Here is a 14,116-nt window from a genome sequence, read left to right as displayed (position 1 = left end):
TGTTTGCACATGGCAGGTGTGAGAGATGGACTTTAATGACATGGGGAACTTGTGCAGATCCTCACCCCTCCCCCACCATGGTTTTAACAGCTGTCCTGTGGGAAACACACCTGCACCTTGGCTCACGGGATTCTAGAAGCTCTGGTGCTTCCTGCGCAGCCACTCTCACACCACCCACACCCACCAGCAGGAGCAACTCCAGAGGCAGGAATCCCACTGCAATCCCAATGTGCCTTAGCCCCAGGAGTCACCTGTCAAGGCTCTAGAAAGGGTTTTCTTTTTTTATAATATTTATTTTTTATTGTCAAGACACTGTACAGAGGGGTCACAGTTACATGAGTAAGGTAATCAGTACAATTCCTATCAGGTATTGTTACCTCCTCCTTTGTTTTCCCCCTACCATCCCTTCCTTCCCCACCTTCCCAACTCCTCCATCCCACCTCCGCCCCCCCCCCCCCCCCCGGTGTAAAGTTCATTTTCAACATAGTGTCTTGTACATCCCATTGTTACAATGGCTCAACCTGTATCCTTATTTCACCTTCTTGTTATTTCTCCTCCTCTCCCCAAATTAGAAAAATGTATATACAAGATGCAGGACACCGAAATCAGATACAGTGAAAACAGAGGTTATACCATAAGGGAAGAACATACAAAAGAAATAAAAAAATCACATAGTACATTATAAGTACATTAAAAACAATATCAACAAAGATAAAACTTCTTGTGTCCCTGTCTTGGGGTTCATTTCACTTAACATCATCTTATATGTTCATATATACATAGCTTTTGACCTTATCTGCTTGTCCTAAACATATACTAGTTACTGCAGCTAAGGGAAAACATGAACCTATGTTTCTTTGGGCCTGGCTTACTTCACTTAATATAATTTTTTCCAAGTCTTTGGTAGGATTTTCTTGAAGCTCACTTCGTCCTAGCTTGTGGTAAGTAGGAAGAACCCTTCTCCTCCATGAAGGTTGGAATGCGCACTACATCAATGGCTCTAAGGAAAAACAAACAAACAAAAAACCAACCCAATCTGATCTTTGGCCTCCAAGGAGTCTTCACCTGTCTGACAGTCTGGAAATGGCAGTTGGGGGTCATGTTGCTAGCAGAGTTGATCTCCTGTTAGCTCAGCATGTCCTGCATGGATGCTGTGGGAGTTTCATTTCAGATATGGTGGGGTTGGCACCTGCCAGATTATCTGTCTCCAACTTTAGGACCTCTTCCTGAATTGCAGGATGCAAAAGTAGGCTGTATGTTTAATTATGTTCAGTAACTTAATGGGAGCTAGCTCTCATTCTGTCAAATTAGATTTACATAGCAGATAAAGAATGTGACCAATATGTGTATTTCTGCCTTGGCACTTATATAAGGTAGTCATTGAAAAGTATGAGAATAAAATACTAGAATTGGATGTTTATTCAGCTAACACATGCAACCTACAGGTACAGAGAATGGCAGGCTGGCTGTTGCGATATGAGAAGAAATGTCCCACTGATAGACATGATGGTCTCCCCATCTGCAAGGTTCCTCTGCTTCTGCTTCCATTGTCTCTGAGAATCACCATTAGAGTTGAGAAGCTCATGTTAAAGCACACAAGGAAGAGATCCCTTGTTAAGGCCTGACAGGCATGGCATGATTTCTCCCACAGGACTCAGTGTGAAGATATATTTAAATGCCATCTACTTTCCAGCCCCTCAGGCCGACTTCAGGTGAGTTTCATGCCTTCATCATCTTCAGCAAGGATGACTGAGATGGCCACCTAACTGACCTGCTTTAGTGCCATCTGACACCATCACAAGCTTAGCTTTTGTCATTTTCTCCAGTCTCTGAATGAAGCAGAGTCCTATTCTGATGGTTCAATGGAAGAAGACTTAAAGAATAAAAAATTTGTAGAAGTGGAGTCAGGATCAATGGCTCTGACAGAGACTATGCACACAGAGACCAGCACATCTAGATTTAAAGGAAAAGAGCAAAGTGGGGCCCTGCAGCTACAGAAGAGAGTGCAGCCAGTGAGGACCATGCTTGGCCTGTGAGGTGAATGCTTTTGTGTTCTTGTCACATCCTCCAGCTCCCTTCGAATTTTCAGGTGCATCTACGGTCTCACACGGACAGGTTGGCACCGCCAGGGAGGCCTTTTTGGTTTATTCCCAAGGGCTGCAACTGCTTGATTTGCTTAGAAATGCAGCCAGAAATAGTGGGAGAGGCAGTTCCCTTGTGAGCCCCCTGGAAGCAGTGGGTGGGGTAACTACATGCTTATTGCCCACCCTTTGGTTGGAAATTCCACCAGGCATTCTGTATGTTTCTCAGGTGTCCCCAGGAGGCAAAGTATAGCAATAGGACTGTGTCCTCAGATAAGTAATCCCAAAGTCTTATAGGAAGTAGTTTTCAGGCTGCATCTGCCCTGAGCTGACTATTTGATCAAACAGCAATTTGCACCATTTTGAGTGCTAAGGAGCTCTGAGGTAGAATGTTTCTGCATTTTGTTTGTACAACAATACAACCATCACACATCTAGCCCAACACACGAGGCCCAGACTAATGGATGATGTACTTGTGTAAATAAAATACTACTATCAATGAACTTATCAAGTTAAATGAGAGCACATGGACACATGGACAAATCCAACCTGTCTCAGAAAAACAAAAACAAAAACAAGCCAAGAGCTTACCAAACCAACAGAGAAGTAAATTATGTAATTCCTTCACCTGGATCGCACTTACCACAGGGTATGGTGACCACCTGGTGTATGTGCCATATTAACAGGCAATAGACTCTGAGTCTATCCCAGGTGCACAATCCACTCTAATTGTCATTTGTTCAGACTCCAGCACGCCTGTAACCAGCGCTGTACCTTGAGCCAGGTCTGCACTTGGACAAACCTGTGAAAACAATTCTATCACTGGGTTCCTTAGATTATTACCTAACCACCTGCAGTGGCTCTCTTGGCATCCATTCTGCATCTCTAAGAACTCTCTAGTCTTGCCTTCAGTAAGGTCCCTTTGAGTGCCCGAAACACTGAAAATCTTTCATAGCCATCTTGTAACACATTCGCACACATATAAGTAGCATTTGTAAAGTATATTTGTGATCTAAAAATTGATATTAATTATTATTATTAATTAAGATCGGAATAAAAGTACTTGTGGTTATTAATGGCCACAAATACCAAGTGAAATCAGTAGTACCTGGTGAATTTAAATAGATGAAAACTGATGTCGATTACAAGTTTATCATTATTCATTGTGGAGAGACAAGTATGGACATCTATCCTCCTGACATAGCTTGATCATGACACCAATTCTAGCTGCTCCTAGCAGGAATATCAATGGTATACTCAACCTGCAATCTTCTTGTCTCCTCCTCCTCCTTGATTACCAGCAGGTGCCACCATCTTGGCTTTCTTAACTTTTTCTTCTCCTCCTGTCTGACTTGCTCACTCCCCTCCGTTTTAGTATCATCTTCCATATAAGTCTCTGGGACCCGAGTCCTTGCCTCAGGCTCTGTTTACTTGGGAACCCATCAAGGTTTTGGATTGTCACAGAATACTGGTGCTGGACCAGGGAGGGGTAGAGAAAGCAATGTCCATGATCTCTTCTCCTCTAGCTCTGAAAACTCATACTTGTGCCTTTTATTGGCTCAATCGAATCCAAAGGCAACCCTGCAGAGCACAGTTTTAGGGGGTCAGATGCCAAGGGCAGAACAGAGTATAGGAATAAAATCTGGGGGGAAGGGAAGGGATAGTAGGATAAAAACAAAGGAGAGGGTAACAATATTCAACAAGAAATGTTGTCATTGCCTTACTCACGTAACTGTAACCCCTCTGTACAGCATCTTTACAACAAAATAAAAACAATCTGGTAGGATAAGTAGAGGATAATCAGTGGATTTTTTAAAAAAAAACACACCAACACATCAATCTACTTTTTTTCTTTTTAAAAGTAATGTCTGGCTTACATGCCCAGGCTAGCCATGAACTCATGACCCTTTTACCTCAAGCTCATGAGGGCTGTGATTACAGGTATGAACTACCATAACTGACTCAATCAATCCTCTAATAATGATCGTGATAATAACAGTAATGTGAGTGAGTGGCATGTGTAAGGCCTCATGTGCTATTACAGATTTTACAGTGAAGAGGTCATTTTGTGTATGCAGCAGCCACTGACAGTAAAAGGGTATTGGAACCATAGGGCTGAGATTTTGTATCCTGATGTGTACAATGATGTCGGTGATAAAGTCTGTCTCCAAGGGTTGATATGGCGGTCCGTAGAGATTGAAGCTGAAGTTCTCTGGAGATTCAGAAGCTCTCTACAGCTTTCACATGGTTGTAGTTAGTATTGCTGCAGGCAGGTACCTAGGATGTAGATCTGTCCTGGAAGCTGAGTCCCTCAGGGAGTCAGTGTCTCCGGTTCATAAAATATGTCAAGCCAGGAGCAATAGATGACAAAGGATTCCCTCCAAGGTGCTATTCTTTGTTTTGCTTTCAGCACTCTATATTTATTAATTTTTATTTTAAAATTAAAGGTGAGAGAAAATCGAGGTGTTTTTTTAAATAGTACATCATGAAAGTATTCCATGTCCTTTGTTTTCCTGAAATAGCAAAGTGCCCATTCAGATTTGTGCACTTGATGATACACAGTTGCTGTGAGCAGGCATTCGCATAGAACGCTGCACCCACTTTCCTCAGTGTTGATTTGAGGGCACAGGGAATGGTTCCTAGATACCTTTAAGAGGCACACTCTCACTTAGGCCACCAAGAACTCAGCTTAGCATGTGAATGCTTCTTCCCCTCCTTGTATGACCTTGTATTAGCCAGGACAAATTGAAAATTTTGCCACAGTAGTCATTTGGTTCATTTCCTGTATCTTCATTTGATTTTGAGAAACTGAGCACACAGAGAGGATTACAAAAGTCACTCTCGGCCTTATATATAGTGGATAACATGCTGGGTCAGAAGCCAGCTCTTGTGCTTCATCATCTAGCTGCTCCTGCTGCCATTCCTCATCCAACTGACTGCATTCTGCTGTCACCACAAGGCCTTCTATGACCAATGATTCCTGGTATGGGCTGAATTGTTCCCTCCTCTCTCATGTTGAAGTGCTCACTGTATATGGACAGCAGGCCTTGATAGAGATAATGAAGTTGAAATGAAGTCATGACAGTAGGCCCTAATTCAATATGATTGGTGTTCCCAGAAGAGGACAAAGGAAGGACACACTCAAGCATAGTTTAAAGACTGTGAGGACAGTGAGGTAGCCATCTATAAGCATAGGAGAGAGGCCTCAGAAGATACTGACCTTGCCAGAACTTTTTTCTTGGACTGCTAGATTCCCAAATCATGAGAAAAATGAATTCCTGTAATTTAAGCCAACCCAATGTTTATTACGATACTCTTAGAAAAGAATACAGTTCCTTATAAAAATTAATTGAGATGCCCAGTGCTGTTGGCCCATACCTATAATCCTAGCTACTTAGGGGGTTGAGACCTGAAGGATAGCAGTTTGAAGCCTGCCTAGATAGAAAAGTCTTTAAGACTCTAGTTAACCATCAAAATGCTGTACTGGAGGCCTGGCTCAAGTGGTAAAGTACCAGCTATGACCAAGAAACTCAATAAGAACACAAGGCCCTGTTACAGGTGCACGTGCACACACAAACAATTAAAATTAAAACAATCTTCAGTTATTTCTCTGTTATATTCACTAACCCCACTCAGAGATCTAATAAGTCAAATAAAAATGACATGCTTCTTTTATTTCACAAAAGTTTCTTCTATGTGTGAAATGGTATAAGGTTGTACACAGGTAATAAGAATTTGGTATAGTACATTTTTAAAATTTTGGGCATGGTGAGTCAAATCTATAATTCTAACTATCTGAGAGGTAGAAAGGAGGAGGTGGAATTATTATTTGGGATCAGTCTGGACCAGAAAATTAAAAAGTGTTATGAGACTCCATCTCAACCAATGGCTCAGTGAAGTGGTGCATGCCTGTTATCTCAGCAACTCTAGGAAGCATGAATAGGAGAATTGCAGTCCACACTGACCTGGGCAATAAGCAAGACCAAAGGCTGGGGGAGGGACTTAAAGGGTAGAATGTCTGCCTTGAAGGCAACAGACTCTGAGTTCAAACCCTAGTACTGCCCCCATCCCCCAAAATCCAATAAGAAGGAAGGAAAGTAGCAACCAATAATTTGCTCATTCTCAACTCTAGATTCTTTGATTGGTGTAGACAACCATTTATCTCTCTAGTGAGAAACACCACTTTATTAATTAGCTTGGAGGAAGCCAGACAAAGGAATAATTACTTTCTGCTTTCTGAGAGTGTCAGCCATGCTAATAATATTCCAGAATCTTTTCTGATTGTCCTAACCAACCCTGACTTATTTAAGAATAAATTCAAAAATGTCTTGTCCAAAGAAGCAAAGAAGGCAAGTATGCTGTTGCTAGCTTAGAGAGAGAAAGATAAAGTTGATGGGGAAATCCTTTTTCTCAGGAATAGGAAGTTCCTGGGTGAACATCCAAACACACAGTGCCTATAACCACCACTATTTCATAATCAGAGCTTTCGTAATTCAGAATTTCCATGTTTGTAATGTATCTAGTCTGCATCCCATTCATTATTGGCAGGTGAAAACAGTCCAGAGACTGGAAGGAGGAAGGGCAATTTCAGATTTATGACTACTGATTACCAGAGCCCTATTTATAGAAAACACTGGAAGTAGGGATGACATCATTGAGCTGGTAGCATGAAGAGTTTACAGAATCCTCAAAATGCTCTTGAGCCAAGAAGGAAAAGAAAAAAAAATCAGTTCATCTCACAAGCAATCACTACTTCACCATTTCTACTGTCATCTCCTTTCTTCTCTCTCTTCTCTTCTCTTGGTTTGTAGAAAGGAAGTGGGCAGAGATCCAAAAGAGGATGCCTAACTATTTTTTTTGGTCAGTCATGGAGTTTGAACTCTGGGCCTAGGCACTGTCTCTCAACTCTTCACCTCAAGGCTAGCACTCTACCACTTGAGCCATAGCACTACTTCTGGGAGTTTGTTGGAGATAAGTCTCAGGGGCTTTCCTCCCCAGGATGGCTTTTCTCCCCAGGATGGCTTTTAACTGCGATCCTCAGATCTCAGCCTCCTGAGTAGCTAGGATTACAGGTGTGAGCCACCCAGCTTGGGTGCCTACATTTGAACTAGATCTGAAGTACTGGATTCACATAGCCTTGGCTGGTGGTTAATGAGCTTTTGGTGTTTATTGACCCAAACTAACAGGACCCAGAGGAATGCGGTAAAGGGAGGGAAGGAAGATGTCAGGGATAGTCTGTGGTTAATTGCAGACCAGAGGCCCTCTCTCACATCAGAGCACTGGCAGCCATGATGGCTGGGAGGTAGAATCTCTCTCTGGTAGTACTCCTGAGGCTACTTAGGCCTTCCATGTAGGAGGTACCCAAAAGAAGACATGTAACTTTTGAATTCGATCTGAAGTAACTCGAAGAAGCATGAATGGTGCTTTATGCCCATGGTGGCCTGGGCATAAAGCAAGACCTTATCTCCAAAATAAGAAACCCCAAAAAGGCTGGTGGCATTGACTTGAATGATAGAATGTTTGCCTTGTGGGCAACAGACTCTGAGTTCAAACCTTAGTACTGCTCCCACTCCTAAAAACTCCAATAGGAAGAAAGGAAAGTAATAACCAATAATGGAGTTCTTAAGCCCAGTCTTTTGATTTCTGCTGCTATTGATCTGTTGGGAGCAAAGCATTGGTCCCAGTAAAATACAGCCACCAAGGTATACAGACATGTGGACAGGGTACTCATGAATAGAATGGGTGATCCACAGAATGGCCTGTTCTTGTCTTTTCTATTTCTCCCCTCAACCCGCCTTCTTTTGCCCTGGGTTTTGCTTGCCTTGGGCCCAGAGGCTCTGTATTTGCCTATCATTCCACACAGAGCACTGCACTTCCAACTTGCAAGACTCAGGGAGACATTACATGTGTCTGAGCCCTAACTTTATAACCTGTAGACGGAGATAACCACATTGTGATAGTTAAAGCTTAAGGGAAAATTAAGATGATGTATAGTTGACCCTCTATACTTACAGATCTGAAAAGGTGGTTTTGACCTACATTATCTAAGTAAATTATCCAACAAAATCCAAGGGGAAAAGAAACACCTACATTGAGCATGTACAGAGACTTTTTCATATTTTTGAAGCCATACCATATAAAATAACCATTCATATAATGTTAGATATTACACATGATTTTAAAGTGTATAGAAAGACATGTTTAGTTTCCATGCAGTACCTCACTATTTTATTTATTTTATTTATTTATTTTTTAGGTCTTGTCATGGCGCCTGAACTCTGGGCCTGTGCACTGTCCCTCAGCTCTTCAGCTCAAGGCAAGCACTCTACCACTGAGCCACCTTCCCAGCCTCATACCTCACCATTTTTTAGAAGGAGCTTGAACATCTACAGATTTTGGTATCATCTGGGGAGGAGTGAAAGTGGAGTCCCAGAACTGCCCCAGCACAGATGAGCATTCTCAAATGCCTGTCAACTAAAACGTGCTGTAGATATTTACGTATTTGTCTTTACATGTTTGCTGGTACTATAACTGATGATCACAGACTGGGGAATTTATAATAAATAAAAAGAAGGGCATACATAGTTCACAGATCTGGAGGCTAAGATGTTCAAAAGCCCAGTGCTGGTATCTGGTAAGGGCTCCCTAACTGCTTCATAGCAAGGCACAGAACCTCTCATTGTGAGACAGAGCAGAGGTGCTAGCATAGATCTCTTCTTATGAAGACACTAATTTGGCCACGGGCCCCACCCTCATAATCTCATCTAGTCCTTGCCAGAGGCTACATCCCCAAATACAAATAATGTATGAATTTAGGGCTTAAATTTCCAATACATTAACTTTTGAGGGGCCATATTTAAATCTCTTCATATTTAATCTATGAAGTCTATTAGTATTAGACATAATTTCTCATTCAATCTCTTTAGTATTAGACATAAATTTCTCATTAAATCAATGTAATTTCTAGCCATGCTAGCCCTTAGGATTTAATTTTACATCCAGAGCTTATGAAATCTCTCAGGTAGGGGCCATGTGCCTTAGAATGGGAGAACACTACGATACCATTGCTCAGGAATTAAAGCTTTGGGAATAAATGCTTCCCAGTATAATGTTAGGGGAAAGTGTTACTTGAGGGTGGTGAAGAGAGGATGATTACTAAGAAAATGCCCTCAGTCATGAAGATGAGTTGGTTGCACTGGTCTATTAAGTTCAATAGGCTTCTATTTCTCTGGGATCTCAAGCTGTTAGCAAGCTAAACTGTACCATCTTGAGTCTGCTCAACACAGTTTCTTAGGAAGATCTGATGAGAGAACCTACTAATGCCTTCTGAAATGAGGAGAACCTCTAAAAATTTCTACTGGTAATGATAATAATAGTAATAGTAGCCGGGCACTGGTGGCTCATGCCTATAATCCTAGCTATTCAGGAGGCTGCGATATGAGGATCACAGTTCAAAGCCAGCCTGGTCAGGAGAGTCTATGAGACTGTTATCTCCAATTAATCTCAGAAAAAGCTGGAAGTGGTGCTGTTGCTCAAGTGCTAACCTTGAGCAAAAAGGGCTCAGGGACAGTTCCCAGGCCCAGAGTTCAAGCCCTAGGACTGGCAAAAAAAGCTAAAAATAATAATAGATTGAAAAAATTATACTGGGGTTAAACACAAAGCTTGGTCTACCAGGTTTTGCACTTGCTGTTTTTACTGGTTTATTAGATTTCTGAAGTCATAGCAAGCTGAAAGCTAGCCCATGGTATGAGCTACTTCAATCATGTTTGAGCACCAGAGCATTTTGGTGATGGCAGAAAGGTTGAAGAAGAAAAAAAAAAGCACTATGGCCATAGTTTTCTTATACTAGTGTGTTCTCAGAACATGCTTTTCTAGTGAACTGGAGGCCAAAGTCACTCTTGTTCCCTGTTGGTACACACTCCCTCAGTGGAGGAGCTGAGATTTCCATCAATCAACTTGCCAAGCCCATTCTCCTTCCAGAATAAGATCTACCCCTCCAATGGACGTGTTTGTGTATCTCACAAATATGGGGTGAAGGGTGTGGCCGTGCCACCATCCCAGTCACAAGCCCAAAATCTGAGCATCCATCTCCTTGGGAAAATGTTCTCTTACTCCGTTGTATACTTCTTCTAACTCAGAGAAAGCCGAAAAGGATCTGGGTGGAGGCGGGTGCCATAAACATCACTACCTTTGCGGCTAAAGATTTATTATGTAACCACAATGTGCTGGGCATATAAATAGACTTGACCTTTGCCCTTCAGAAATCCAGAGTAAATACACAAGATTTATGGCCTGAGTGTTTGATATCAGATGAGATGCTTTCAGACCATCCACATTCCAAGGTTCAAGTAAGCGGTGTTGAAAAATGTGACCTTCAAGGAAGTTTGGTGGAAGGATGGTGAGTAATCTCTGCGGTTATCTCTGAGCTCTTTAATCTTTGCTAACTGTGGAAAATAAGGAAAGTTACTTGATTGTTCTGTATTCAGTTTCCTCTCTTGCCAAATAATAATAGTTGCCTCAAAGAATTAGTAGGAAGAGCAAAATAATGTGTGCCAATGGCAGGCACACAGTAGGTACTACATAAATGAAAACTTTGGCTATAAAAAATATCTCCTGAATCTCCAAGCTCTACCCCTGCTACTTAAGGGCTTTCCGTAGTTCCAGCACCTAATTACTTTCACCAGCTATTGTGGCCCATAGGTTATGGGCATTTCTTCTTTAGATTTTGTTTGTTTTCCACTATGAAAGCTACTTTATTGGCTCACTTTTTTTTTCTTGATCTCTGACTCAGGGACTTCAAAATTAAAATTCTTGCCAATGATCTGAATAGACACCCATGTCGTTGCACTGTTTTTTTTTTAAAAATTTTATTGTGAAAATACTGTACAGAGGGGTTACAATCACACGAGCAAGGTAATGAGTACATTTTTTAATCAGGCATTGTTGCCTCCTCCTTTGTTTTTCCTCTACCATCCCTGCCCTCCCATCTCCACAACTACATAACTACATTTCCCCACCCCCCAAATTGTAAAGTTTGTTTTTCAACATAGTATCTTGTACATCTCATTGTTGCAATGGGTCAACCTGTATCCCTGTTTAATAAACAATTTGTTTTTTCCCTACTGTTCCCCAAATTATACCATCAAATACAGTGAAAACAGGGGTTATACCGTGGGGGAGGGACATACAAAGCAATAAAACAATCACATGGTACTTATAAATACATTAGAAACATAGCAAGAAAGAAAAAACCACTTGGGACCTATGTTTCTTTGGGCCTGGCTTACTTCACTTAATATAATTTTTTCCAAGTCTTTCCATTTCCTAACAAATGGGCAATGTCATTCTTTCTGATGGAGGCATAGAATTCCATTGTGTATATATACCACATTTTCTTGATCCATTCATCTACTGAGAGGCATCTGGGTTGATTCCATATCTTAGCTAATGCTGCAATAAACATACTTGTGCTGATAGCTTTAGTATGGTCTTGTTTGTGATCATTCGGGTAAATGCCCAAAAGTGGAATTATTGGGTCATAGGGGAGCTCTATGTGGAGTCATTTGAGGACCCTCCATACTACTTTCCAAAGTGGCTGAACAAGTTTACACTCCCACCAACAATGCAGTAAGGTTCCCTTCTGGCCACATCCCCTCCAGCATCTGTTGTTATTAGAGTTCTTGGTTATAGCCATTCTAACTGGGGTGAGGTGGTATCTCAGTGTTGTTTTGACTTGCATTTCTTTTATGGCTAGAGAGGTTGAGCATTTCTTCGTGTGTCTATTGGCCATTCTTATTTCCTCTTCAGAGAAGTTTCTCTTTAAGTCTTTAGCCCACTTATTTATTGGGCAGTTGTTTCTTTGAGGATTTGTTCTTGGGGATTTATTTTTTTGAGTTCCAGGTATATTTTAGATATGAGACCCTTGTCTGTTGTATGGCTAGTGAAGATCTTCTCCCAATCTGTGAGCTTTCTATTGATCTTGCTAGCTATGTCCTTTGTCATGGAGAAGCTCTGCAGTTTCATACAATCCCATTTGTCCAGCCTTTCTTTGATTTGTTGTGTTTCTGGGTCTCTATTAAGAAAATTTCAGCCTGCCAAGGAGACGTAGGGTTTCTCCTATTCCATCCTGTAATGTTTTCAGAGTGTCTGCTTTGACTCTGAGGTCTTTGATCCACTTGGAGTTGATTCTGGTGCAAGGTGATATATAAAGATCTAGCTTTAGTTTTCTACAAGTGATTAATTTTGCCAGCACCATTTACTGAAGAGGCTGTCTTTCTTCCATTCTATTGAACTCTGGGCTTGGGTGCTGTCACTGCGTTCTTCAGCTCAAGGCTAGTGCTCTACCACTTGAGTTGCAGCACCACTTCCGGTTTTCTAGTGATTTTAATTGGAGATAAGTGTCTCACGGACTTTCCTGCCTGGGCTGGCTTTGAACCGCGATCCTCAGATCTCAGCCTCCTGAGTAGCTAGGATTACAGGCTTGAGACACCGGCACCCGGTTTTCCATTCTATTTTTTTAGCTCCCTTATCGAAGATTAGGGGACTATAGTCTGGGGGTTCATTTCTGGGTTTTCACTTCTATTCCATTGGTCCTCAGGTCTTTTCTTGTGCCAGGTCTGTTCTTGGCTTTGTAGTAGAGTTTGAAATTTGGTATTGATATTCCTCCAGCACTGTTCTTTCTGTTAAGGATCATTTTTGCTATTCAGGGTCTTTTATTGTTCCATATGAATTTTTGGATTGCCTCTTCAATTTCCTTGAAGAATGAGGTTGGAATATTGATAGGTATTGTATTGAATTTGTAGATAGTATTTGGGAAGTATTGCCATTTTCACAATGTTGATCTTTCCAATCTAGGAACATGGGAGGTTTTCTACTTTCTAAGTTCTGTTTTGATTTCCTTTTTCAGGTTTTTAAAGTTTTCATCATAGAGATCTTTCACTTCTTTGGTTAAGTTAATTCCTAAGTATTTTATTTTTTGTGTGGCTATTACGAATGGAGTTGCTTTCCTGATTTTAGCCACGCTCTTCTCATTGTTGGCATACAGAAAAGCCGTTGATTTTTGAGGGTTAATTTTATACCCCGCTACTTTGCCAAAGTTTTGAATCAGCTCGAGTAATTTGGGAGTGGAGTCCATGGGCTTCTTTAAATACAAGATCATGTCATCTGCAAAGAGGGAGAGTTTTACTTCATCTTTCCCTATTTGGATCTCCTTTATGTTTGCATCTTGTCTTATTGCTGTAGCTAGGCATTCTAATACTAAATTGAAGAGAAGTGGAGAGAGTGGACATTCTTGTCTCATTCCTGAGTTTAGAGGAAATGGCTTTAGTTTTTCACCATTAAGTATAATGCTGGCTGTAGGTTTGTCATATACAGCCTTTATTGTATTGAGGAATGTTCCATGGATTCCTAATTTTTCCAGAGCCTTTATCATAAAGGGGTGTTGGACCTTGTCAAAAGCTTTTTATACATCTCTTAAGATAACCATGTGGTTCTTATCCTTGCTCTTGTTGATGCGATCAATTATATTAATTGATTTGTGTATATTGAACCAGCGTTGCATCCCTGAAATGAATCCTGTTTGATTATGGTGTATGATTTTTTTGGATGAATTGTTGAAGTTGATTGGCCAAAATTTTGTTGAGAAGTTTTGCATCAATGTTCATCAAAGAAATGGGTCTATAGTTCTCTTTCTTTGATGAGTCCTTGCCTGGTTTTGGGATGAGGTTATGATGGCTTCATAGAAAGAGTTCAGAAGTGAACTTTCTCTTTCAATTTCATTGAAGAGTTGGAGGAGTATTGGTGTGAGCTCTGCTTTGAAGACCTTGTTGAATTCCGCTGTAAATCCATCTGGTCCTGGGCTTTTCTTAGATGGGAGGTCTCTTATTGATGTTTCTATTTCAATGCTTGATATGGGCCTGTTAAGTTTGCTTAACTCATCTTGGTTTAGTTTTGGCATGTCAGTATTTGCTAGGAAATCATCCATTTCTTCCAGGTTCTCAAACTTATTAGCATAAAGTTTTGGGAAGTATTCCTTT

Source organism: Dipodomys spectabilis, unplaced genomic scaffold, assembly GCF_019054845.1.
Source record: "Dipodomys spectabilis isolate Male_0828 unplaced genomic scaffold, ASM1905484v1 ptg000138l, whole genome shotgun sequence".
In the NCBI taxonomy this organism is placed as follows: Eukaryota; Metazoa; Chordata; class Mammalia; order Rodentia; family Heteromyidae; genus Dipodomys; species Dipodomys spectabilis.
Note: the sequence above shows the minus strand (reverse complement) of the source record.